This window comes from Loxodonta africana, chromosome 10 (genome assembly GCF_030014295.1).
Source record: "Loxodonta africana isolate mLoxAfr1 chromosome 10, mLoxAfr1.hap2, whole genome shotgun sequence".
NCBI lineage: Eukaryota > Metazoa > Chordata > Mammalia > Proboscidea > Elephantidae > Loxodonta > Loxodonta africana.
In genome coordinates, this window is record NC_087351.1 from 85,753,912 (window position 1) to 85,779,789 (window position 25,878).

Genomic DNA, 25,878 nt, shown 5'->3' on the forward strand with positions numbered 1-25,878 from the left:
GGTCCAATGCCAAAGACCCTCAACAAGACGGACTGACACAGTGGCTGCAGCAATGGGCTCAACCATAACAATGATTGTGAGGATGGCACAGAACTGGGCAGTGTTTCATTCTGTTGTACATAGGGTCGATATGAGTTAGAAGCGACCGACAATACCTAAAACAACAACAATCATCAGTAATTATCAATGAATCTTGATTGAATGTTTGATAAATTTCAGATTACAAAAGTTCATAAAAATCTTCGATTTCCTCATCTTTGGCATTAATGGTTGGTGTGTAAATTTGAATAATAGTCGATTAACTGGTCTTCCTTGTAGGCGTATGAATATTACCCTATCACTGACCACGCTGTACTTCAGGATAGATCTTTGAAATGTTTTTGATGATGAATGTCACTCCATTCCACTTCAATCTGTCAGCAGACCACATGACTATCTGATTCAAAATGGCCAATACCAGTTCATTTCAGTTTTGATGACTTCCAAATATTCCTAGATTCATACTTTGTACATTTCACATTCCAATTATTAATTGATGCTTGCAGTTGTTTTTTTCTCATTTTGAGTCATGCCACCTCAGCAAATGAAGGTCCTGAAAGCTTTACTCATTCCATGTCATTACGGTCGACTCTACTTTGAGGAGGCAGCTCTTCCCCAGTCGTATATTGAATGCCTTCCAACCTGAGGGTTTCATCTTCGGGCACTTATCAGGCAATGTTCCAGTGCTATTCATAAGGTTTTCACTCGCCATTTTTTTTCAGAAGTAGACCACCAGGTCTGTCTTAGTCTGGAAACTCCACTGAAACCTGTCCACCAAGGGTGACCCTGCTGGTATTTAAAATACCAGTGGCAAAGCTTCCAGTATCACAGCAACACACAAGCCACCACAGTATGACAAACTGACAGATGCATGGTGTGATAAACAGATGATACTAAAAATAAAAGGCCAATCCAACAAAAATTTTTGCTGATATACCTTCGGGAAGACATTAAAAATGTACCATGTATTAATAATCCAGTGTAAAAGGGGTTATTTGCAATGCTGATTTATACTCTGTGGTGTCTTTCTCCACTTACTGGAAGGCAAGACCAAATTTGCTCCATTTTATATTCCTAGCACATAGTACAATGCCTAATAAATAGCAAGTATCAACAAATACAGTTTATTAGTAAAAAAAAAACAACTGAATAAATTAATGAATGGCTTCTCTATTTTTACAGGAATTTAAGTTATGGTAGCTGCAAGTAAAAATTCTTAAGACTTTTATACAAAACGAATTTTAAATGTGTATCTTAAGTGTTCACATCTGTCATATTGGAATCTGGGTATAAGTGTCTACTTTAAAAAGCAAAATTAATTCACCATAAACAATGCAATAATACTGTTTCTGCATAAGAAAACGACTAGCAGCAGCTGAGATTTATTGGGCACTTATTTTTTTTTTAATTGTATTGTGTTTTAGGTGAAAGTTTACAGTGCAATTTTTCATTAAAAAATTTTACATACAAATTGTTTTGTGACATTAGTTGCAATCCTTGCAATGTGTCAGCACTCTACCCCTTTCCACCCTGTGTTCTCAGTGTCCATTCATCCAGTTTTCCTGTCCCTTCCTGCCTTGTGTTTGCTTTTGGTCAAGTGTTGCCCATTTGATCTTGTACACTCAACTGACCTAAGCAGCACAGTCCTCACATGTGTTATTGTTTGTTTTATAGGCCTGTCTAATCTTTGGCTGAAAGGTGGCCTTTGGGAGTGGCTTCAGTTCTGAGTTAGCAGGGCGTCCAGGGGCCACAGCCTTGGAGGTTCCTCCAGTCACCATCAGACTAGTATGTCTGTTCTTTTTGTGAATTTCAATTTTGTTCTGTATTTTTTCCCACTCTGTCCAGGACCCTCTATTGTGACTGCTGTCTGAGTGGTCAGTGGTAGTGGCCTGTCACCATCTAGTTCTTCTGGGCTTAGGCTGGTGGAAGCTGTGGTTCATGTGGTCCATTAGTAACTTGGACTAGTATTTCCTTGTATCTTTGGTTTTCTTCATTCTTGTTTGCTCTGAACATGCTGGGAACAATGATGTATCTCAGATAGCTGCTCGCAAGCTTTTAAGGCCCTAGACAATACTCACCAAAGTAGGGTTAGAGTATTTTCTTTATGAACTATGTTATGCCAATTGACCTAGATGTCCCTGAAGACCATGGCCCCAGCCCTCAACCCCTCAAAGTGTTTAGATGTGTCTAGGAAGCTTCTATGATTTTGCCTTGGTCACATTATGCCAACTTCCCCTATATTGTGTGTTGTCTTTCCCTTCACCAAAGTTAATATTTGTCTACTATCTAATTAGTGATCTCCCCACCCCTCCCTCTCATAACCATAAAAAGGTTGTTTTTTTCTGTGTGTAAACCTTTTCTTGAGTTTTAAAATAGTGATCTCACACAATATTTGTCCTTTTGTGATTGACTTATTTCACTCATCATAATGCCCTCCACATTCATCCACGTTGTGAGATATTTTGCAGATTCATCATTTTTCTTTACTGTTGCATAATATTCCGTTGTGTGTATGTACCGTAATTCATTTATCAATAAATCTGTTGATGGGCACTTAGGTTACTTTCATCTTTTTGCTATTGTGGATAATGCTGCAAAGAACATGGGTGTACATATGTCTATTTGTGTGATGGATGATTTTTCTGGGCAAAAGCACTTATTCAAAAAACTCTTCTAAGCACTTTTCTTGGATTATCTCATTTAATCTTCACAATAACCCTTATGAAGTAGGCTATTAATATTCTCATTTTACAACTAAGAAAACTGAGACACAGAGAAGTCAAGTAACTTCCAAGGTCACAAAACTACCAAGAGGTGGGGCGGCAATAAAAAAAATCATGCCACCTGACTCCAGAGCCCTCTTTTTTATTTTTAATTAACTTTGTTTTGTAAAAAATCAAATTTTATCAGAACTAGGAGTATTTGCTCCTAATGATTTTTTTGGTAACAAAACAAAGAGTTCTTTTACTATGTGTGCTAAACACAAATATATGAAGTAGTCCCTGCCCTCAAAGTCCCCACAAATCCAACTAGTACTGTAACATTAATAAACTCCACTCTAATTTTACTGTTCTAAATTTAGTTATCTCAATGTTAAGCTTATCTGTAATTTATTTTTCATTTATTCTTTAATTCCAGGTATTACTACCTTGAGTTTTCAGAATATATAGAAAAGGTTTGTAGGGTCTTAAAGGAAAAATGATTTATAAAACTTAGAGACATTACAAACTTGTTTTGCATGGACGTCCACTTTCAGATAATGACATCCACAAAAATCACAGAATAAAAATAGCTGCATTTCATTTCCAATAGATGTTCTAGCAACACAATTTCAGGTGTAATTTGCAAAATTTATATTTAGCCAACAATGTGTTTCACTTCATTTCTTCATTAGCCTGATGTAATGTTTTTGATGTCTTACTTTTAGTTTTAACAGTTGTTAAAAGAGAACTAAATGTCAACAAAACACAGAGAAATAACAATAGGTGTAGCAAATGCTTTTCAGATATAGAAGAAACTGTTTTAGACATGCTACTAGTGAAAATATTTGACACATATTTGACTAAATGAACACTAACGTGACCAATATAAAAATAATTAAACAAATATTCAGATTTCTTCCACAGTCACATTTCACCTCTTTCTGCCTCCATAACACCTAAATAAACTAGAAGTCTCTTTACTGTCTTGTAACTATTTTCTCGGAAACTAATAATCCACTGCTACTAGTTAAGAAGTCATAATAAATTGTGTTAGTTGTAATTTCCCAATATCACTAGTTAGAGCAGGTTAGGTACTATATTAAAGAGTAAGTATGAAAATGGATTATTTCTAAAATAGTACCAGAAAGGAGAAGAAAAAGCCTACATTTCTAAAAACACACTTGGAAATACTGCTATTGCACATTCACAGAACTCAACTAAATAAAAGACTGCTGTTTCAAAGATTCGGCCTTGCATAATTTTTCCCTATGGATAATATTTTCACTACCCCTAAGATAAAGATCTTCTGCTAATTTTATGAAGATGAATGAACTCCCAAGTTGTTTATACTTAAGGTAGGTGGCCACCTGGGTAACAGACTGGAGAAGAGCAACTTAAACACATTTAAGCGTTATTTAGACCTGGAAAACAAAGAAATCTGGCATGTGTTCCACAATAACAACCACACAGAATATGCCTATGGAAGCAAACTACGTTAACTATTAAATAAACAGTACTTATTTTTTCACTAAAATCACTATCCCCATAAGCCTTCCCAAGTACAAATTAAGTCTTCCTAGCCAACACTTAACTCTTATTAATTCTGTTTATCTAACCAAATAATTACTTCTGTCATAACTGAAGATCCTTGTCTCTTTTACCCCTAAAGTCCAGCTTGCCAACCCCAGTACTTTGACCACCCAACCTCAATTCTAGATGCTATTCAAAAATTACCTGTTGGTTACCTCAGTATCTCCTCATAATGTATAAACATTAACAACTTATACTTTCACTTCAACAAGGCCAACTGTGATCTGCTGCTCAAAACTCCAAACCTGTGCTGCGTGGCTCCAAACAAATCTTCCCAAAATGGTTAACAGGATATGCCTCTTTTCTCTTAATTATATCTTAATTCCTTGCTACTAAGTATGGTCTTTGTTACTAAGCTGGTCCACAGACCAGCATCAGCATCACCTGGAAGCTTATTAGAAATGCAGAAACTTCAGACAGTACCCTAAACCAACTGAATCAGAATCTGCATTTTATCAAGGTCCTCGGGTGATTCATATGCATAGAGATTCAGGAGGCATTGTTCTAGTTTACTCATTCAGGGTCTTTTCCTTCATTTCCTATCTGGCATATAAGAAGTCAGATTCTTTTTCTTTTGAGCATATTAAAACCCACCAAATGAAGCACAGAATCCTTAAATAAGATTCTACAGTTTCTTCCCAATCTTCTTTTCATAAAACATTGTAAGTGCCAGACAAATATTTGTTGAGGGAACAAAACAGATACCAGATGATCCCAAAAAGTCCTTAAACTCTTAAATCTTTGCCTTTTCTGTTTGCTATATAAGCAAAGGAAACCCTGGTGGCATCGTGATTAAGCACTACGGCTGCTAACCAAGAGGTCGGCAGTTCGAATCCGCCAGGCGCTCCTTGGAAATCCTATGGGGCAGTTCTACTCTGTCCAGTAGGGTCACTATGAGTCGGAATCGACTCGACAGCAGTGGGTTTGGTTATACAAGCAAAATTCTCTCTAGGGTAAGGGAAGCTAAAACATGAGAGCACCTACATTTACAAACTAAAAAATGTTACTTTAAATGACTTAATCAAGGTCACAAGTCAGGTTCACTGTTAAGTTCATAAGACTCAACAACACTTTCATTACTTCATTATTTCATTATCATACTGGGTGAAATGACAATAATAGTTCCTCCACATATACACTATCATCCAAGTAGCTAGCAAACCCAACTGTCCAGGAGAGTTGTATACTCAGAGCTTACGGAAGCCTAAAATGGGGACCCTGCTGCAAAGAATCTATACATGAAAATAAAAGACTGCATGGTGTGATTGTTAATTTTATGTGGCAACTTGGATAGGCTATGGTCCCCAGTGGTTTGGCCAAACACTAGAATAACTGCTGCTCCATAACATAATCTAATGTAATGTAATTACCCTCCATAAAATAATCTGATGTGATGAAGTCAATCCATTGAAAAGGGAGTTTCCTTAGGATGTGTTCTGTCTCCAGATCACAAATAGATACTTTTGCAGAGCTCTCTTCACTCTGCACCTCACTGTGTATCATGGGACACAAGCCTGCAGCAGTCTCCAGCCTGACCTATGGATTTTGGACTTGTCAGCCCCCACAACTGCATGAGCCAATTCCTTGAAGTAAATTTCTCTCTATATATACGTATACATATATCTCTATATATAGCTATGTATTGATATCTCTATATATGTAAATATGTAGATACATATCCATATCTCTATATGTAAATATGTATATATTTGTGTCGTTGTTGTTAGGTGCTGCTGAGTCAATTCCAACTCATAGCGACCTCATGTACAACACAACAAAAAACACTGCACCATCTTCACAAACGTTATGCTTAAGGCCACTTTTGCAGCCACTGTGTCAATCCATGTCATTGAGGGCCTTCCTCTTTTTCGATGACCCCCTACTTTACCAGGCATGACTTCCTTCTTCAGCGACTGATCCCTTCTGATAACAAGTCCAAAGCATGTGAGATGTAGTCTCGCCATCCATGCTTCTAAGGAGCATTCTGGCTGTTCTGTTCATTCTTTTGGCAATCTATGGTATATTCGATATTGTTTGCCAACACTATAATTCAAAGGCGTCAATTCTTCTTCAGCCTTTCTTATTCGTTGTCCAGCTTTGGCATGCATATGAGATGACTGAAAACACCATGGCTTGGGTCAGGCACAACTAAAGCAACATCTTTTCTTTTTAACACTTTAAAAAGGTCTTTTGCAGCAGATTTGCCCAATGCAATGTGGCTTTTGATTTCTTGATTGCTGCTTCCAAGGTTTTGATGTAGATTCAAGTAAAATGAAATTCTTGACAACGTCAATCTGTTCTCCATTTATCATGATGCTGTTTATTGGTCCAGTTGAACCTTATGAATAGTAGCGGTTGTTGTTGTTGTTAGGTGCCATCGAGTCGATTCCGACTCATAGCGACCCTATGCACAACAGAATGAAACACTGCCCGATCCTGCGCCGTCCTTACAATCGTTGTTATGCTTGAGCTCATTGTTGCAGCCACTGTGTCAATCTACCTCGTTGACGGTCTTCCTCTTTTCTGCTGACCCTGTACTCTGCCAAGCATGATGTCCTTCTCCAGGGATTCATCCCTCCTCACAACATGTCCAAAGTATGTAAGATGCAGTCTCACCATCCTTGCCTCTAAGGAGCATTCCGGCCGCACTTCTTCCAAGACAGATTTGTTCGTTCTATTGGCGGTCCATGGTATATATTCAATATTCTTTGCCAACACCACAATTCAAAGGCGTCAATTCTTCTTCGATCTTCCTTATTCATTGTCCAGCTTTCACATGCATATGATGTGATTGAAAATACCATGACTTGGGTCAGGCACACCTTAGTCTTCAAGGTGACATCTTTGCTCTTCAACACTTTGAAGAGGTCCTTTGCAACAGATTTGCCCAATGCAATGTGTCTTTTGATTTCCTGACTGCTGCTTCCATGGCTGTTGATTATGGATCCAAGTAAAATCACTGACAACTTCAATCTTTTCTCCATTTATCATGATGTTGCTCATTTGTCCAGTTGTGAGGATTTTTGTTTTCTTTGTTGAGGCATAATCCGTACTGGAGGCTGTGGTCTTTAAGTGCTTCAAGTCTTCTTCACTTTCAGCAAGCAAGGTTGTGTTATCTGCATAAAGCAGGTTGTTAATGAGTCTTCCTCCAATCCTGATGCTTCTCGGATTATTTGTTCAGCATACAGATTAAATAGGTATGCTGAAAGAATACAACCCTGATGCACACCTTTCCTGACTTTAAAACAATCAGTATCCCCTTGTTCTGTCCAAACAACTGCCTCTTGATCTACGTAAAGGTTCCTCATGAGCACAATTAAGTGTTCTGGAATTCCCATTCTTTGTAGTGTTATCCATAGTTTGTTATGAACCACACAAGTCAAATGTCTTTGCATAGTCAATAAAACACAGGTAAACATCCTTCTGGTATTCTCTGCTTTCAGCCAGGATCCATCTGACATCAGCAATGATATCCCTGGTTCCACATCCTCTTCTGAAACAGGCCTGAATTTCTGGCAGCTCGCTGTGGATATACTGCTGCAGCCATTTTTGAATGATCTTCAGCAAAATTTTGCTTACGTGTGATATTAATGATATTGTTCTATAATTTCCACATTCAGTTGGATCACCTTTCTTGGGAAAAGGCATAAATATGGATCTTTTCCAGTCAGTTGGCCAGGAAGCTGTCTTCCATATTTCTTGGTATAGACAAGTGAGCACCTCCAGAACTGCATCTGTTTGTTGAAACATCTCAACTGATATTCCATCAATTCCTGGAGCCTTGTTTTTTGCCAATGCCTTCAGAGCAGCTTGGACTTCTTCCTTCAGTACCATTGGTTCCTGATCATATGACACCTCTTGAAATGGTTGAATATCGACTCATTCTTTTTGGTATAATGATTCCGTGTATTCCTTCCATCTTCTTTTGATGCTTCCTGCGTCATTTAATATTTTCCCCACCGAATCCTTCACTATTACAACTCGAGGCTTGAATGTTTTCTTCAGTTCTTTCAGCTTGAGAAAAGCCGAGCATGTTCTTCCCTTTTGGTTTTCCATCTCTAGCTCCTCACACACGTCATTATAATACTTTACTTTGTCTTCTCGAGAGGCCCTTTGAAATCTTCTGTTCAGTTCTTTTACTTCATCAATTCTTCCTTTTGCTTTAGCTGCTCGAAGCTCAAGATCAAGTTTCAGAGTCTCGTCTGACATCCATCTTGGTCTTTTCTTTCTTTCCTGTCTTTTCAATGACTGCTTGCTTTCTTCATGGATAATGTCCTTGATGTCATTCCACAACTCGTCTGGTCTTTGATCACCAGTGATCAATGCATCAAATCTATTCTTCAGATGGTCTCTAAATTCAGATGGGATATACTCAAGGTCATATTTTGGATCTTGTGGACTTGCTCTGATTTTCTTCAGTTTCAGCTTGAACTTGCATATGAGCAATTGACGGTCTGTTCCACAGTTGGCCCCTGGCCTTGTTCTGACTGATGATATTGAGCTTTCCCATCGTCTCTTTCCATAGATGTAGTCAATCTGATTCCTGTGTGTTCTATCTGGCGAGGTCCTTGTGTATAGTCGCCGTTTACGTTGGTGAAAGAAGGTATTTGCAATGAAGAAGTCGTTGGTCTCGCAAATTCTATCATTCGATCTCTGGCATTGTCTCTATCACCGAGGCCATATTTTCCAACTACTGATCCTTCTTCTTTGTTTCCAACTTTTGCATTCCAATCACCAGTAATTATCAATGCATCTTGATTGCATGTTCGATCAATTTCAGACATCAGCAGCTGATAAAAATCTTCTATTTCTTCATCTTTGGCCCTAGTGGTTGGTGCGTAAATTTGAGTAATAGTCGTATTAACTGGTCTTCCTTGTAGGCGTATGGATATTATCCTATCACTGACAGCATTGTACTTCAGCATAGATCTTGAAACGTTCTTTTTGATGATGAATGCAACACCATTCCTCTTCGAGTTGTCATTCCCAGCATAGCAGACTATATGATTGTCCGATTCAAAATGGCCAGTACCAGTCCATTTCAGCTCACTAATGCCTAGGATATTGATGTTTATGTGTTCCATTTCATTTTTGACGATTTCCAATTTTCCTAGATTCATACTTCATACATTCCAGGTTCCGATTATTTATGGATGTCTGCAGCTGTTTCTTCTCATTTTGAGTCGTACCGCATCAGCAAATGAAGGTCCAGGAAGCTTGACTCCATCCACGTCATTAAGGTAGACTCTACTTGAGGAGGCAGCTCTTCCCCAGTCATCTTTTGAGTGCCTTCCAAACTGGGGGGCTCATCTTCAAGCACTATATCAGACCATGTTCCACTGCTATTCATAAGGTTTGTACTGGCTAATGCTTTTCAGAAGCAGACTGCCGGGTCCTTCCTCCTAGTCTGTCTTAGTCTGTCAGTTTGTTGTACTGTGGGGGCTTGTGTGTGGCTGTGATGCTGGAAGCTATGCCACCGATACTGAGATAGCAGCAGGGTCACCCAAGGAGGACAGAATAGTAGCGGAACATATAAATATATAGGTATTTCTCCTCTCTCTCTCTGTCTATATATATAGAGAGAGAGAGAGAGAGAGAGAAATCAAGATTGGGATCGTGCTACTTGTGTTTCTCTAGAGAATCCTAAGACATGGTAAAATTAATTTTTTCAAAACCAGAAATAGTGTTTTCAATTCTTACCTAGCTCAAGTTAACAAAAGGAAAAGAAAAGAATGAAAGTGTGAGAAAGAAGAAAAAAAAAAAAACTATCAACATGATACAAACGTGAATAGAGATTACAATTCATCCAAGATCTCAAAAAATGTGATTTTGGAACTAGAAAAGGAAGAGGCAGATTACAAAGGCAAAGAGCAGAAATACCAACTGAAGCAGCAGCCACTTCAATAACCTCTAATGACGACGCATACTGCAAGAAATTTTTAGAGCAAATTCTAGAATATCTTATGGGGATTAGTGTACCATTTCTCTTATTTACCATATTCTACCTAAATTAACAAGAAACAAGGATATGACATCCCCAACTCTTAGAATCAAGTTCAATATGTTTTCTTTGGCAAAGTATTAGTATAGAAAGGTTTTCATCAATCTCTATGAAGATTTTCATTAAAAAAAACTTATTAAAATAAAGTTTTATTTCTCACCTATGTTCCATACCTCATTTTCCCTAACTACTTACAATATTAGATTTAGTCCAAATCACTGATGTAATATTCAATTCATGTGTAAATTTCTATTTCTAAAGAATATATTTTAGAAATTATTCAATTATATGGAAAAAATAATCTCAGGTCCAAAAACATTTAATATATAAAGTTAAATCAGAGTGGAGGAAGACCATCAGAACAAGGTACCAAATTTGAGAATAGAAAATGTAAAACATACAGTCTACAAAAGACATTATGAATAGAGTTAAAAGACAAATGACAAATTGGGAAAACATTTCCAACATTAAGCAAAGATTTAATATTCTTAATGTATAAAGAACTCTTACAAATCATTAAGAAAAAAATATGGGCAAAATACATCAAGAACAACTGACAAAAGAAGAAATAAAATTATAAGCGTAAGATGTTCAACTTCACTGGTAACCAAAGAGATGCAAATGAGTATCATATCAGATTGATAAATATAAAAAAAAAACAATAATATTCAGTGTTGTGTAGGGTATGAAGAATCTAGCACTCCTATTCACCATTACTGGGGCTGTGTCTAACAATGGTATATCAGTATGAAAGCTTTCAGGAAAATAATCGTATTTCAAAATGTACCCCATCCTTTGACCCAACAGTCCCACTTCCAGGAAATGTATCATACAGAAATGAACAGATAAGTGTGCAAATAAACATCCCATTACATATGCCTGGCACACCCTAAGTGTTCAATAAATATTTGATGAATAAATGAATTACTGCGTATAATAGCAAAAACTGTTAGCAACCTAAATGTCCACAAACTATGGCACATCCATACACTGAAATCCTATATAGTCTTTAAAAATGGAGCAGCTCTGTAATTACTGATTTAAAATGTCTAGACTATATTATACACACAAAAAAATCATCAATAAACCAAACCAAATTGCACCTGTAGACTGGGATGAATATTTAATATTTTTTAGTCCTATATTCATAAAAAATGAGTTTTTGGTTTGTCTGGCTTTTTTTTTTTTAACAAACACTACCTTGATTACTCTTGTTCCTGGTCCTGTTATTCAGCACCCCCTACACAAGTCATCAAGAATAGCACCACTTGCAAATACACTCCTTCTGACGTTCAAAGCAGAAACTCTGGTAGCACAGTGGTTAAGAGCTATGGCTGCTAACCAAAAGGTCAGAAGTTCGAATCCACCAGGTGCTCCTTGGAAACCGTATGGGGCAGTTCTACCCTGTCCTATAGGGTCGCTATGAGTCGGAATCGACTCGACGGAAATGGGTTTGGTTTTTTTTTTTTTTCTTTTTGACGTTCAAAGGATAGCTCTTTAAGTTACAGTTTACACACATATTCTAATCATTAGTCACTTAATCAGAGTTAAAAATTTGTAGGCTGACTAACTTTACAATGACTTAAGATTAAAGTCAAACAAATTCTCATGTAAACTAACTCTTTTCCCTTCTTTAGCAAAAAATTCAAGCTATCTAGCAGAGGGCAGAAAAAGAATGAAAAACTCAAGTAAAAAATATCTGAAGGTGCACATTAGAAAAGTCGCCAGAAAATTGAAGAACAAATAATTGAAGTCTGAGCCTTAGAAAATACAATTTGTAGTCAAAATAAGTAAAGGGAGGAGCTAAATCTGACATGAAGATAAACATCAACAATCAAAAGCTTCCCCAATCCCATAATGTAGCCTCAGAGAGCGGTCTAACTCTGGCTTAACTTAGAATATTTAAAGCACACCTAGGGAACTTACTCCATCAAGGAATGGTGGGTACATCAGGGCTAAATCCAGATCTAGTTCCAGCCGTAATGTGATTGAGATCAAGAGCTAGATGTTTCCAGGTACGACAGCAGTGTATCCTGCTTAGCCAGTTACTCACTCCACTGGATGTCAATCTGTAAGTTCAGCTGTAAGTAAAGGAAAGCCAGTCTCCAAAGAAAGCCGAGACAGCTATCTTGAACTGTGAAGACTCATTAGAGGGTCACAACAGCACTTGGAGAAAAAGAAATAGAATGGAAAAGGTGAATGCATCACATGTAGCAACGGTAAACAAGGATTCATATTTTTGTTTCAACTGTGTGTGTTGGGGGGAGGGTCACTATCAAGCATGTTTAAAATTCTTTGCCACAGAAGAACTCCTGAACATGATAAACGCTAGAAGATAGAACAAGAATGTTTTTAATAGCCATAAAATGGAAAAAAAAAATGTCCACATTCTAAAGGCAGGAGAAACTGTGTTACAGTCATACAATTAGAAAACAAATCATAGCTACACACATCAATATGGATGAATCTTAAAAACATAGTATCGATTAGAGTAAAGCAAAGATGAATATATATAGTATAAATCCATCTTTATAATTTAAAAAAGTAAATGTAAACAATATAGTTTTGAAATACATACATAATATGGAAGAAGAGGAAGGGAATTATAAACAATAAAATAAAACCGACACAAAAGTCAGAATAGTTTTACCCCTGGTAGAGAGACAGGTGAGTGGAAATCAAGGAGGAACACACCAACAATACTGGTAAATTCCTATTTCTTAAGATGGGTGGTGGGTTCACAGGTATTGGTTTTACTATATCGTTCATTACTTACATACACAGTAACATATTCTGTGTATGGATCAAATACTTCATACTAGGAAGGGGAAAGAGGAAGGGAAGGGAGAAAGTAAGGTGGAGAGAAAGGGAAGCAAGAGAAGAGGAGGAAAATAGACATCTATAATGTAGGTCCAACATGGACCTCCTGTTTCTCCCTAAAAAGGCAACATGGACTTCTGTAAAAAATATAGTCTCCATCCTGAAGTCCCACTAAAACAAAAGTTGTGTTTTGTTTTAATTTCTAAGGGCATAAGCCTGAAATAAAATGCAAATAGATAACCTACCTATACTCAATTTTTTAAAAATTAATATAATGCTTAAGGTAATATAAGAAAAGCAAAGAAACTGATATATTTTATTATACATTTAACAGTTACTTTAAAATATAAATGCTTGGGTATAACCATATTAGAACTCGTATTATTAGAGAAAGAGTCAGATGATTGCACTGTGTATGGAATCACCATGATTGTGACAGCTACAAATGCAGACTGACAAGAGTTGCATTAGAAAACCAGATACCACAAATTGTAATAGCATTCACTGGTAATAAGATTTTCTGAAATGGTGAACAAACTCTTTGTAAAGTTCTGAGCAAAACAAAGTACAATTTGCTCCTCAGTTTACTGAGTAGTTACATTCCTAGAAAGTTCAGTGTCTACTAAAACCACGCAAAAATACTTTGTGTTTAAATGTAAAACAGAATTAGAATCAGGTAAGTATAAACAGGTTTTTCACCTACAAGAACGTCTGGGAAAATGTTCAAAAACCGTGCAGAACTTGTAGGATATATCTGGCATTCCTGGCCACTGCTCACTGAATATCAGTGCTGCCCTCCTCTTCCTAACCACCATAGCAACCAAAAGGGCACCCTCAAAGTTCACACCTCATTGGGACAGCACTGTCCCTACTGAAAACCAGTAACTTCGAGAAATGCTAAGTCCTAGTGTGATCTCCAGACAACCTTTTTTCATCATGTGAATGTGATAATAAAATGCCTAACCAAGTTCTAATTTGGCTAAGGAGAAATCCTTATACAGTCAGGAAGTTAATTATTAGGGGAAATATAAAGGCAGATAAAATGTATTTACCCTAAATGAAAACTGATATATCAAACCAAATGCTGGCAGTCTTTTCACTCATATGATGGCAACCTTTGAAGGCAGTATCATTTTGCTAATACACAATAAATGTCCAAACTGAAAAACACTCTAACAAAGAGTATATGTTACAGTTTACAAAGCACTTTTATTTAATCTTAATCCTTACAGTGATATATTTTCATATTACTTGTCAGGAAAGCAATCTCAAAAAGGTCTAAGTCTCAAAAAGGTCAAGGACAAAGCCACAGAGGTAGTAAGCGACAGAGATAGGCCTTCAAGCCCTCTGATTTCAAATCCTGTATTCTTTTTATCACACTATACTACTACTTGGAGCCCTGGTGGGACAGTGGTTAAGCGTTCAGCTGCTAACCAAAAGGTCAGCAGTTCAAATCCACCAGCCGCTCCTTGGAAACCCTATGGGACAGTTCTACTCTGTCCCATAGGGTCGCTATGAGTCGGAATCGACTTGACAGCAATGGGTTTGGTTTTTTGGTCTATACTACTATTCAAGGTACAACATGGCAATACAGATATGTATAAGAAAATTCCTTAGATCATAAAATGATGTGTTAATGGCCAAAGAGGCTGATACTGAAATACTGAAAAAGAAAAAAAGTAACATTTTAGCAGTAACTATGACATATTTTTTTTTTTTTTTTTTTTATGACATATAGTGTCTAATTACTTCCTAATACCTGACAGATTCTCGATAAGAATTCTAATGATTCTGATTTAGTTATTCAGATCTACTAAAAAAAAGAATAAAGTCTTTAAAAAAAAAATTTGAGAAGAAATGCACAGCCATTAAGAATTTTATGAAATTTAAGCTGAACCCAAGTGCCTCTAATGTAGTCACTAGGTCAGCTCTCTTGTCTGAAAATGATAGGATGGCACATTGAATTAGTTCTCATTCGGGACTGGTATATTAACTTAAAACTCTAAACAGTATCGAGCCTGTTTCTTACTTGGTAATATCAAGAATGGTTCCAAACATTTACGTTCACATAGCAGTTTACAATATAAGACAAAAATAAAAGCAAAGGCATACTTGGGGCTTGATGTAAGAGGAAAAAGGAAATGGTACGTCTTATTATTTCAGCTGACGAAATAAGGAAGTAGGATCATTTATCAGCAGCACAATCTTTCTAGACACATCTTTAAAGGGCAGAATGATATGCGTGAACTTTCCTAAAAAACGGTGGTAGCTGATAGTCTACAAGAGTCATCCTTCCACTAATTCAAGTCCAAAATCCAAGAAAAAAAAATTTAACTGACATTTCTGGTTTTGAAAGAAAAACTTAAAAATTTGTGCTTCTGAATTTATAGGTAAAGTTTAACTGACCAGAATGAGGCCTTAAAACTCAGAAGCAGCTAGGGAATATGCAAGCGTATTAGTTGTACTGTAAACAAGCTGAAAGCCTGTCCTATATTTTATCCCTACTTTTTGTCTCTCTAGTCTTTTCCCCACAGGATCTTTACCCCAGTCAGCATCTTTAAGGAAAAGAATCTTTATCTACACCATCTGTGCCTCAAGCATCACCTTATTTCCTCCATCATACACACTGTTACATCCCTTTTTCCTGACTTAAAAGTCACCACATTACTTCTATAATCTATGACACCTGTACATACATATGCCTTCTTTAAGTCTTCTATCAACTCTATGAGTTGGAATCGACTCGACGGCACTGAGTTGGTGGGTTTTTATCGACTCTTACCAAATAATTTTTAGAAAAATCTATACCTTTATCCTCCTTTTTGTTGTAAGGGACTAAGTAGCCTTCTACCGGCATGTATTATTTTTGAGAATTGAAAAAAGTTAACTTGTTTTTAATTTTGGCACCATTATAACATGCGCCAGCTTGTAAACATGTCCCCACTGTGGCAAAAGTGTTCTGGATTATATTTTCCAGTCTCTCTGCAGTTAGGTGTGGCCATGTGACTGCTCTTGCTCATGAAATGCAGACACACGTGATAGGCATCGCTATGACCCTTGTCCACAAAAAACTTTCACCTAGCGCTTATTCTATTTCCCCTCCTGCCAGCGAAACAGACAAGGTTCAGAGATCTCTTTAGGTGAAGCCAAAGAGAAAAAGAGCCTCTGGGTCACTGAATGACTACTGCATGGTCTTCCCTCTATCCCATCAACCCACAATAGACTGGGTAGAGACGAGAAATGAGCTTTTATTCTGTTCAGCCACTGAGATTCTCGAGTTGATCATTACAGCAGTTAATTTGTTTTGTCTAATATATCCAATAAAGTCTTTTTGTTTCTTGAAAACAAGGACTTTGTCATATTCACCTCTGTATGTCACAGATCCCACAGAATACCCTGATAAAAGTAGGCCTGCAACAAAAGTTTGCTCGGCTAAATGGAAAAAAATATTCTGGATTACAAACAGCTGATTTATAAGTAAACTTTGCACTATATTCCATTTTAAACTGAAGATGTGTACAAAACATAGAAAACAGTATTTAGTTTTTGTATAAAGATTTACAAAGATTTCAAGTCTTATAACCAAAGCTTTAAATAAAATCAGCTTTAGACCAAAAATGTCAGAAGTATCCTAAAACTAAATTATAATGAAAGTAAATCTGCATAGCTTATTAAAGTCTTATCACATTAAGTAAGAAGCACAGCTACACCCATAGTGCTGCCTTCAAATCACCCTCAACTCATGGTGACTCCACATACAACGGAACAAAACTCTGCTCAGTCCTGCACCATCCCCATGTCGTTAGGCACCGTCCAGACAGTTCTGACTCATAGCGACCCTATGCACGACAGAACAAAACACTGCCTGGTCCTGCGCTACCCTTACAATCTTTATGCTTAAGCCCACTGTTGCAGCCACTGTGTCAATCCATTTAGTTGAGGGTCTTACTCTTTTTTGCTGACAATCTACCAAGCATGGTGTCCTTCTCCAGGGACTGGTTCCTCCTGATAAAATGTCTAAAGTATGTGAGACGTAGTCTTGCCATCCTAGCTTCAATGGAGCATTCTGGTTGTACTTTTTCAGAGACAGATTTGTTTGTTCTTCTGGCAGTTCATGGTATGTTCAATATTCTTCGCCAACACCATAATTCAAAGGCTTCAATTCTTCTTTGGTCGTCCTTATTCATTGTCCAGTTTTCACATGCATATAAGGCAACTGAAAATGCCATGGCTTGGGTCAGGCACACCTTAGTCTTCAAGGTGACATCTTTGCTTTTTAACACTTGAAAGAAGTCTTTGGCAGCAGATTTGCCCAATGCAATACATTGTGTGATTTTTTGACTGCTGCTTTCATGGGTGTTGACTGTGGATCCAAGTAAAATGAAATCCTTGACAACTTCAATACTTTCTCCATTTATCATGATGTTGCTTACTGGTCCAGTTGTGAGGATTTTTGTTTTCTTTATGTTGAGGTATAACCCATACTGAAGGCTGTAGTCTTTGATCTTCATCAGTGCTTCAAATCCTCTTCATTTTTCAGCAAGCAAAGCTGTGTCATCTGCGTATCACAGGTTGTTAACGAGTCTTTCTTCAATCCTGATGCCCCATTCCTCTTCACGTAGCCTGGTTTCTCAGATTATTTGCTCAGCATACAGGCTGAATAAGTAGGGTTAAAGGATACAACCTTGATGCACTCCTTTCTTGATTTTAAAAGATATGGGATCCCCCTTGTTCTAACGACTACCTCTTGGGCTATGTACAGGTTCCACATGAGCATAATTAAGTGTTCTAGAATTTCCATTCTTCCAAGTGTTATTCATAATTCGTTATGATCTACACAGTCACATGCTGTGTATAGCCAACAAAACACAGGTAAACATTTTTCTGATATTCTCTGCATTCAGCCAAGATCTATCTAATGTCAGCAATGATATCCCTTGTTCCACATCCTCTTCTGAATCCAGCTTGAATTTCTGGCAGTTCCCTGTCCATATGCTGCTGCCAACTGTTTTTGAATCATCTTTAGCATAATTTCACCTGCATGTGATATTAATGGTATTGTTCAGTAATTTCCCCATTCCACTGGATCATTTTTCTTTGGAATAGGCACAAATATGGTTCTCTTTCAGTCTGTTCACCACGTAGCTGTCTTCCAAATTTCTTGGCATAGACAAGCGAATGCTTCCAGCACTGCATCCGTTTGTTGAACATCTCAATTGGTATTCCGTCAATTCTTGGAGACTTGTTTTTCACCAATGCCTTCAGTGCAGCTTGGACTTCTTCCTCCAGTACCATCAGTTCTTGATCATATGCTACCACCTGAAATGGCAGTATATCAACCAATTATTTTTTGTACACTGACTCTGTATATTCCTTCCATCTTTTTTTGAGGCTTCCTGTGTCGTTCAATGTTTTGCCCATAGAATCCTTCAAAAGTCCAACTCAAGGCTTGAATTTTCTCTTCAGTTCTTTCAGCTTGAGAAATGCTGAGGATCTTCTTCTCTTTTGGTTTTCTAACACCAGGTCTTTGCAATATTTCACTATAATACTTTATCTTCTTGAGCTGCCCTTTGAAATCTTCTGTTCAGCTCTTTTACTTTATTTCTTCCATTCACTTTAGCTACTTTGCATTCAAGATCAAGTTTCAGAGTCTCTTCTGACATCCATTTCTGGTCTTTCCTGTCCTTTTAGTGACCTTTTGCTTTCTTCACGTATGATGTCCTTGATGTGATCCCACAACTTGTCTGGTCTTCAGTCATTAGTGTTCAATGTGTAAAATCTATTCTTGAGATGGTCTCTACATTCAAGGTCATACTATGGCTCTCGTAGACTTGTTTTAATTTTCTTCAGCTTCAGCTTGAACTTACATATGAGCAATTGCTGGTCTGTTCGGCAGTCAGCCCTTGGCCTTGTTCTGACTGATAATATTGAGCTTCTCCATCATCTCTTTCCACAGATGTAGTCTACTTTATTTCTGTGTATTCCGTCTGGTGAGGTCTACGTGTACAAAAAAAAACATGTACAGTCATCCTAAAAAAGGATCTGCAATGAATAAGTCGCTGGTCTTGCAAAGTTCTATCATGCATTCTTCCTCACTGTTTCTATCGTCAAGGCCATATTTTCCAACTATTGATCCTTCTTTGTTTCCAACTTACACATTCTAATCACCAATAATTATCAACGCACCTTAATTTCATGTTTGATCAATTTCAAACTGCAGAAGTTGGTAAAAAGCTTCAACAACTTCATCTTTGGCACTAGTGACTGGTACGTAAATATGAGTAATAGTTATATTAACTGATATTCCTTGTAGGCATATGGATATTATGTAACTCAAACCAGTTGCTGTCGAGTAACTTCTGTGTTGTGGCAATCCCGTGTGTGTCAGAGCAGAATTGTGCATAGGGTTTTCAATGGCTGTGACCTTTTGGAAACAGATGCCAGGTCTTTCCTCCAGTGTGCTTCTGAGTAGATTCAAAAACCAACCTTTTGGTTAGTATCCGAGCACAAACCATTATATGCTACCCAGGGATTCCTGGTATATTCATATGTAAAATCCTGTAGCCGCCAAGTCGCTTCCGACTCATAATGACCCTATAGGACACAGCAGAACTGCCTCACAGAGTTCCCAAGGAGCACCTGGCAGATTAGAACTGACAATCTTTTGGTTAGCAGCCATAACTCTTAACCACTACACCACCAGGGTTTCCATATTCATATATAAAAAGTACCTACTATATGCCAGGCAGAGCCCTGGTGGCGTAGTGGTTCAGAGCTTGGCTGCTAACCAAAAGGTAGGCAGTTCAAATCCACCAGACACTCCTTGGAAACCCTATGAGGCAGTTCTACTCTGTCCTGTAGGGTCACTGTGAGTTGGAATCAACTTGATGGCAACGGGTTTGGTTTTGGTTTATATGTCAGGCACTGTTCTAAGAATTTATATTTAAGTGTATATGTATATGTATAATCTCATTTCATCAGCACAAAGAAACACTAAGAAATAGGAGGATCTAAGGCCAGTTTTGGAAACCTTGGCGGCGTACTGGTTAAGTGCTATGGCTGCTAACCAAAGGGTCTACAGTTTGAATCCGCCAGGCGCTCCTTGGAAACTCTATGGGGCAGTTCTATTCTGTCCTACAGGGTCGCTATGAGTCGGAATCAACTGGACGGCACTGGGTTTGGTTTTTCTCAAGACCAGTTTTAAAGATGAGATACTGTGGCTTTGAAAGATTAAAAAGACTTCCAGCCAAGATGATGCAATAAATTCATCTAAATAATAGTTATATACATAAATATATCATATAAATAAAGAAATGCATAGCTTAGATCAAGAAATAATATAAATATCTCTCAGACAATGATATGGAACATAAATGTAAAGTAAGTGGGGCTAAAGTCAGGGACCCACTGGGCTCCTGGTCCAGAAATGAGCAGTGTAGCTGGGAGTTCGGCCTCCCCAGGGAACAAGGACATAAGACAGAAGGTCTACCAGAGCTAGGCCAAAGCTAGGGCTGGAAAAAGGGCTCTACAACTTATGAAGTAGCAGCCCTGGTGGCACAGTGGTTAAGCGTTCAGCAGTTAATCAAAAGGTTGGCAGTTCAAATGCACCAGCAGCTCCATGGGAAAAAAGACCTAGCAATCTACTCCTGTAAAGATTACAGCCTAGGAAACACTATGGGGCAGTTCTATTCTGTCCTATAAGGTCACCAGGAGTCAGAATCAAATCCAAGGCACATAACAACAACAACTTATGAAGAAGGCTGAGAACAACTTGCCAACTCTGCCTGGGGCTATGGCTTATAGGAAACAATTCACCCAGGAAGGCTGCAGGGCACAGAAACAGCTATAAAAACTAAGAAAGAAACCACGCCACCTGCTAGTTCTGACTTGATCTGCGATATCCACGTATCTCTGAGGGGAAGAAACTCTAAACCTGATTCTAGAAGTGGGACCCACAGGCAACCATAAAGCTGCTATACAGAGAGGGGTGAGCACAGAGAGAGAGTGAAAGTTAGCAGAGTCTAGAGAATAGAAGACAGCTAAAAAAAAAGAAAAAAAAATTTTTTTAGCTACTGTTAAATCCTGAATGACATTCCAGTCTTCATTTCCTGAATGCATGACTATTAAGACTGTTTCCTATGCTTCCTCACATCCCTGGGTATTTATATGATACACCCTTAAGTAACCAGAAAGAACCTAACAAAAACCTTTTTTCTACCTTCACAAGAAAACAATAATCGTAATAATCTGGCAAGATTATTTTTAAAAATGCAATAAAGTTACAAAACTATTTCTAATGGTAGCCTTTGACAGTTAGCCATTCCCACAGTTAAAGGAAAACACCTTTACAACTAAATTTATAGACTATGTCTAAGCAAATTTTAAGTGAAGCGGGATCTCTCAAATTCAGCCTTCCTATTATCACCCACATCCAGACACAGGACTTTCCTACCACTAGGAAGGGAGTGGTTTCCAGCTTTAAGATGACACAATTGAAAGGTTCTGAAAAGGAATTAAAAATAGTCTCTACAGAGAATAACTTAAAATAAAAAATACGTTTTAGTAAAACAAGCACCAAGTTAGTATTCAATGATTAAAATTCTAGTCCTAGCTCTGCCACTACCTGTGTGACCTTAACCTATCTAGGCTTCAAGTTCTTTTACCTACAAAATAAGGACACATTATTTTATAAGGTCTTTTGGGGCTCTTCTAACATTGTAACATTCTTTTAAGCATATGATAGGTATGTTTGCTAAGTATCAATGTATTCAGCTTTTATATAATGTTTTCAAGAGCTTCAAAGAATTTTACCAATGCTAATGATGTCTATCTACCACTCTCTTGACCCCCCAAAATGTCACATAAGCAGAATCTGAAAACAAAACATTTTCTTGAGACAGTACTCCAAAATACTTTTTAATGTGCTAACAAATTATATGCTGGAATTTTAACTAAGGTATAATTTATATATCGTAAAATTCACCCTTTCCAGTACACAGTTTCGAGTTTTGACAAACACCTACAGTCATGTAACCACCACCTCAATTAAGATACAGAACAGTTCCATTACACACAAAAAATTCCCTTATGCTCTTTCCCCAAGAGCCAACAGAGAAAGCTTATGACTTCTAGCCTCGCAAACTGTGAGAAAAAGAATTGTTTGTTAAAGCCACCCACTTTTTTTTTTTTTTTTTTTTGTGGTATTTCTGCTATAGCAGCACTAGATAACTAAGATAGTATCTGATACGTATCAATGTTGTTTCACATGCTGCCAAACAATATTCCGTTGTATGAATGATCCAAAGTTTATCAATTCACCAGCTAAATTACATTTGGGTTGTTTTCAGTTTTTGGCAATTACGACATTAAAAAGGCATACAGGTTTTTGTGTAACTAAGTTTTCATTTCACTTAAGTAAATACACTGAAGTGGGACAGTTGGATCATTATAAGTGTATGTTCAATTTTATAAGAAACTGCCCAACCGTTTTGCAAAGAGAGCATACAATTTTGTATCCCAGCCAACAATACCCCACCAAAGACAGGAGTTTTTAAATGGTTTTAAGGGAAAAAAGAATTCACAGAAAGATTCTAAACAGATCCAGATATTTATCAAAGGAAATTGTCCTATTTCTAGAAACTGGAAGTTAACAAAGGAAGTTGATTTGATAAATATTTGTATTTATCAAATAAACAAAGATGTTTACTTTAATGGACTCTAAAATATGTCACATTTGGGATCACACTCATAAGCTCCATAGGTGTGTGTCTGTGTGTGTGTTTCAATCCATTTGACTAGAATTTGGGTTTAAACTATTTAAAACGGAAGATTCTAAGTGTTTAAGTCTGTACAAATTAGGCATTCTGGTGATTTTGGATGTAAATGAGAAAAAAGGAGAGAGAAGGCATATAATAAAAGATTTGATTCTTCCAAATCACTTGTTCAACTCTTGTTGTGTGCCGTCACGTTGATTCCAACTCATAGTGACCCTACAGGACAGACTAAAACTGCCCCATAGCATTTCCAAGGCTGTAATCTTTATAAAAGCAGACTGCTGGATCTTTCACCTATGGAGCAGCTGGTGGTCTCAAACTGCTGACCTTTCTGTTAGCAGCCAGGCGCTTAACCACTGCACCACCAGGGCTCCTTCTGTTTCAACTAGGCCCTCAGAAATAACTCTCAGTTCTCAATGAGATCATCAATTTATGAAATCCTTCACTTTCTCCCTATCAGTCTCTTGGTATCACTTTCTTCTTTATCCAGCTTAGATTTCGCAGTTCATCAGCACAATTAGTCCTCTCACTCAGTTCAATGTCTTCCATGTCTCTCCCTCCCCTTCCCATTTTCTGTACAAAACAGCCAACCTTCTCCATGATGGCAAAAAAGCAGTGGAATATTGGGAAAAAAACACATACCGAGGCAGACTAGTTATCTTCATAAATTCACAATCAACAATCTCAACCACAAAAGTATTAACTTTTCTCTAAACGGTCCCTGTAAACCCATTGCCATCAAGTTGATCCCAACTCATAGCAGCCCAGTAGGCTCATACAGTTCCCAAGGCTGTAATCTTTAGGGAAGTAGACTGCCACATCTTTCTCCCATCGAGCAGCTGATAGGTTTGAACCACGAACCTTATGGTTAGCAGCCAAGTGATGAACCACTGCACTACCAGTGCTCCTTAAAGCTCCCTGTAGTGGTCCCTTTGCATTTTTTCCTTAATCCTTAATCATCTCACCCCTCCTTTTCATTTCCCCCATGTCTTTTAACTTAAGACATTTCCATTAAAAAAAACAGAAGCCATCAAATGAAAGCTCCCTGTTCTTTCCACAATCTAATCTACAACTCCCCCAACTGACCCCGTCACCATCTTCTCCTCCTCTTTAGAATAGTCTAAGCATTCCTGATTGCAATCAAAGTCCCTCCACCAAAGTTTGTTCTTTGTATTCCCTTTCACTCAAAGATTTCCTTCTTTTCATAATCCCCTTTCTCCAGTACCATCAATCTTTTCTCCTCTACAGAATCATTCCCATTATCATGTAAATATATATCATTATCTCCCATATTTATATATTTTAAAATAATCCATCACCCTCGACATGCAGCTATGTGCCACCTCCTCCCCATTCCTCAGTTCTCCTTTAAAGTCACATTTCTCAAAAAAGTATCAGCTATCACAGTCTCTAATTCCTGGCCTTCCATTCACTATTCAACCTGCTCCAAACTGGTCCACAAGTTCAGTGAAACTGCCCCTTAAACAGACTAAAACAGATGGCACACTTAAAGGCATAAATGAAGACAGTTTAATAGAGGAACTCAACAAACGATGTAGACAGAATTAAGGGAACCAAAAACGGATGGTACAGTACTCAGGGATTAATTGGGAAGCTAAACCCAAAGGTACAAGGAGTACAAACTGTCACCTCCCTGAAGCCTGAGGTTATCGGAACCAGAAAAAAAGCTACAGCAGTGGAAGAGACACCATGCAGCATGAACAGAGGAATATGGCCTCTGCCTAAACTACAGACAGGTAGGAAGGAAGGAAAAGGAATAAATACCCGAATGGCTTTTTCCTTCTGATGTCCAATCTCCTGCCAGTACCCCCAATGGCTGAACACAATCTGAAGTCAGAAGGCTAAGAAGCCTATGTGATGTAATCAATAAAGGTCACCTCCTTAGACATAAAGCAGGGAAGAGAAGTGCAAAAAATGAATCCAGAGGAACATACAGAGAATAACAAACATAAGATCACCAATACATTCCATTTTGACAAATCAAATGGGCACTGCTTCTCTTCTCTTGGCTTCCATGACACACACAAAAAAAATCCTACGTAAAGTCAGTTCTCGGGAGTCCTGGTGGTGTACTGGTTAAGTACTCCGCTGCTAACTGGCAAGTTGGCAGTTTGAACCCACCAGCCCCTCTGAGAGAGAAAGATGCAGCAGTCAGTTTCCATACAGCCTTGGATCTGGGGTCTTAAAAGCCTGTGAGCAGCTATCTAAGATAGTCCACTGGTCTCACCCCTTTAGGAACAAGGGAAAATGAAAAAAACTAAAGACACAAGGGAAAAATTAGTCCAAAGGACTAACAGACCACAACTAACACAGTCTCCACCAGACTGAGTCCAGTAAATCTAGATGGTGCCCGACTACCACCACTGACTGCTCTGACAGGGATCACAATAGAGGGTCCTGGACAGAGCTGAAGAAAAATGTAGAACAAAATTCTAACTCAAAAAAAAAAAAAAAAAAGACTAGACTTACTGGCCTGACAGAGACTGGAGAAATCCCGAAAAGTATGGCCCCCGGACACCCTTTTAGCTCAGTAATGAAGTCACTTTGGAGGTTCACCTTTTAGCCAAAAATTGGACAGACCTACAGGACAAAATGAGATTCAAGGGGCACACCAGCTCAGGGGCAAGGACTAGAAGGTAGGAGGGGACAGGAAAGCTGGTAATAGGAAACCCAAGGTCAAGAAGGGAGAGTACTGACATCGTGGGGTTGTTAACCAGTATCATAAAACAATATAAAACCAAAACCGTTACCATCAAGTCGATTCTGACTCATAGCGACCCTACAGGACAAAGCACAGCTGCCCCAGAGTTTCCAAGGAGCACCTGGTGGATTTGAACTGCCGACCCTTTGGTTAGCCGCCGTAGCTCTTAAAACAATACACGCACTGTTTAATGAGAAGCTAGTTTGTTCTGTAAACCTTCATCTAAAGTAT

At 38.0% G+C, this 25,878-nt stretch overlaps 1 protein-coding gene across 8 annotated transcripts in view; it reads right to left on the minus strand.

The window, feature by feature from the left end:
• Positions 1-25,878, minus strand: part of NUMB (NUMB endocytic adaptor protein) — a 186,310-nt gene that overhangs the window by 127,992 nt on the left and 32,440 nt on the right. The window contains exon 1 of one of the 8 annotated variants that reach the window (XM_064292715.1): positions 12,259-14,854. The exons of the other annotated variants lie outside the window; for them this stretch is intronic. The gene's annotated coding sequence lies outside the window, so the exon portion shown is untranslated. Of the gene's footprint in view, positions 1-12,258; positions 14,855-25,878 lie in introns of those variants that run through there. 8 annotated transcript variants of the gene reach the window in all.